We start from the raw sequence: 3220 nt of genomic DNA on the forward strand, positions 1-3220 counted from the left end.
GCCGCTCCGCGGCATGTGGGATCTTCCCGGACCGGGGCACGAACCCGTGTCCCCTGCATCGGCAGGCGGACTCTCAACCACTGCGCCACCAGGGAAGCCCAGAACCTCATTTTAGTCACCACTTTGCTGACGCTTAATTGTTGCAAAAGTCACAGACAAGTAACTACACTGGAATGTGTCTATGTGATTTTAATTGCTTCTCTTTTCCCCCTCTGAGGTATTTGTGGTAGAGACTTTAGCAATTGATGAGCTGGCTAAATGGAAGGAGAAGAACTCAGGCAAAGGATCCACCAATCAGCCATGGAATCAGACTCCATAGGTTTTAAAAACAGAAAAGAAAAAGGAATTATTTAGTCACTCCTCTGATTTGTTTTGAGAAAGTAATATTTTTCCTTTCATCCAACAACTCAAAATGGGCTGAACCAAGTTTCCTTGGAGTCTTTATAGTAAAGTTCACTTCGGGAATGTTCCACCTAGGGATTCCTTTTTAGGAATTGACACACTGTAAAACCACCCTGGTTTTGCAGAACTCTTTAGACCTAGGATCAAGGAGCTAGGAAGGACTAATGTTGTTTTCCAGCCACACTAACAACTTGCCCTGTAACTATGAAGAATGAACGTTCCCAAATCTCCAGTTAATATAGATTTCTGGAGCTCATAAACTATGCAAGAATTTAAAACAGTCTTAAAATAGAAGAACTGAGTATAATTTCCATATTTGGTTCTGGAAAACTAATACCATGAGTTCAATTTGACTAAACTTTGGATTCTGCTCCACTTAACAGTTCTGCTTTTTAGAAGTAGATAGAATTTCATTTATGCATGGAATGACTGCCATTCAAAATCCTATAAGTTAACAGAATATTTTAGGGATCGCTATTTTTTATGGCTAGGACAGGGCTCAATCTGAATGGTGGTGCTCGAGATTTCTCTGTGGTCTCTTTCTGTCCCCGGTCAGGTCACTCTGATGCTAAGATGAATCTGTCTCTTTCTATTTTCCTTCTATAGTAGGCATTTAAACTGAATCTGCTGCTGGGAGAGGAAAGAAACTGGTGTTTATTTTTATAACACCCAGAGGCAGACACTACTGCTGACATTTACAGAAGAAAAACTAAATTTCAGGGAGAATGAGGGCCTTGCCCAAGGTCACAAGGCAGTGAGTAGTAAAGCCAGAATTCTGGCCCTGGTCTTCCTAGAAGCAAAGTGCATGCCTTTTCTATTCTATCACACTGTCTATATCATTATGTTTATGTTAAAAACTGATGCTCACTATGGAAAAGGCAGCCATTCTGTGGAGTCCGGATTCTGCTGTTCTTGTCATGCCCAATGCATAGCGATTTCCATTAGAAGCATACTGCAAGACAAAGAAACATCCTAGGAATCTGGATTCAAGATTGGATTCTGCAGTCTCATCCTGTTTCCATTGTTGAGGTGTTCCCTCAACTGTGGTGCTCTGTACACTGGCCAGGGTACCCCTGCAGAGCTAAGCCTCTGGCAACACTCAAAAATCATTATACTGTCTCAGATGATGACAGGTATAAAAAAGATCATGACTCTAGGACCTGGCTGATTAACCAAGCAGTGACAGTTTGCTTTACATTATGTTTGGTTTTTACAAGAAATGACACAATATTGGCACCAAGATGGCAATTACATTCACTCCATGAATTGTTTCTTGGGGTCATAGTTACAAATAGATAGAAGGGCCGAGCAGAGCTTGAAGCAGGACCAGTGAAACATATTTCACCTTATTTTTAATTCTCCATGTTTTAGAAGAAATACCTTCAAACTCTCTTTGGAAGATGCAAGAACTTTGATTGACTTAAGCCACTGATGGTGTTATTGTGTAAGAATTAAGGCTTTATCTTTTTAGCTACAAGGATGACTGAGAAATGTGTCATGCATAAAATTCTACAACTATTTGGCATACTGTCTCACATCAAGTTTGTGGAAGAGGCTAAGATATTTGAAAAATGGTTTAGGGTTGTAATCCTCATATTTGGAAACTTCACTCAACCAGAAGTTATCAAAACCTCACTAAGTACATTCTAGTTTATGGGACCTCTTACATGGAAGTCAGAATTCACATTTGGGTGACAAAAGTAAAAGAAAAATCCAAACTATATTTTCCTATGATTAATTTGGCAAGTATTTTTAAACATATGCTTTGCACTGCATATTGCACAAACATAAATAATGGCACAGACTTTACAGGACATTACCACTTAGTTAAGCACATTGATATTTTAAAAAATTATTACATCGAACATCTTACAAATATTTTTCTATAAAAGAGGTTTGTACAGTGTTCTATAGACGTCTGGGGAAAGGAGATGACTATATCAGGGTGAGTCAGGGAAGGTTCCTTAGGGTTGGTGACCTTTGAACTGGATATAAAAGGATAAGTAGTCATTGTTCAAGAAGAAAAAACTATATTTTGAAAGATTCCTTTCCAGGATTAACATGTAACTTGCTAGAGCTGAATCATAGGGTACATGTTGGAGGAGGAACTGGATAAGAGGCTCAAAGATAAGGTAGTTCCAGATTGTTAAGGGTACTGTTTGCCCTTCTGAAGCATTTAGATATTTTTGAGAACAATTTAAAGTTAAAAAATATTTTTATCGGGCTTCCCTGGTGGCGCAGTGGTTGCGCGTCCGCCTGCCAATGCAGGGGAACCGGGTTCGTGCCCCGGTCTGGGAGGATCCCACATGCCGCGGAGCGGCTGGGCCCGTGAGCCATGGCCGCTGAGCCTGCGCGTCCGGAGCTTGTGCTCCGCAACAGGAGGGGCCACAGCAGAGAAAGGCCCGCATACCACAAAAAATATATATATATATATTTATTATAGAAAATTTCCAACATACACAAAAGTAGGCAAAATTATATAATGAGACCCCATGTGTTCATTACCTGACCTTAACAATTTTCAGTAGCCAATCTTGTTTCATTTATATCCCCACCCATGTTCTCTCCTTCCCATGTTAGTTTTTTGGGTTTTTTTGTTTTTTTTTGTTTTTTTTTGCAGTTTGCGGGCCTCTCACTGTTGTGGCCTCTCCTGTTGCAGAACACAGGCTCTGGATGCACAGGCTCAGCGGCCATGGATCACGGGCCCAGCCACTCCGTGGCATGTGGGATCTTCCTGGACCAGGGCATGAACCCATGTCCCCTGCATCGGCAGGTGGACTCTCAACCACTGCGCCACCAGGGAAGCCCCCCATGTTAG

At 41.3% G+C, this 3220-nt stretch overlaps 1 long non-coding RNA gene across 1 annotated transcript in view; it reads right to left on the reverse strand.

The window, feature by feature from the left end:
- The window catches only part of LOC114487345 (uncharacterized), a 20722-nt gene that overhangs the window by 2093 nt on the left and 15409 nt on the right, over positions 1-3220 (reverse strand). Inside the window, exon 2 of the long non-coding RNA XR_003682381.1 lies at positions 1271-1354. This is a non-coding gene — a long non-coding RNA (uncharacterized lncRNA). The remainder of the gene's footprint in view (positions 1-1270; positions 1355-3220) is intronic.

Source organism: Physeter macrocephalus, chromosome 12, assembly GCF_002837175.3.
Source record: "Physeter macrocephalus isolate SW-GA chromosome 12, ASM283717v5, whole genome shotgun sequence".
Lineage (NCBI taxonomy): Eukaryota > Metazoa > Chordata > Mammalia > Artiodactyla > Physeteridae > Physeter > Physeter macrocephalus.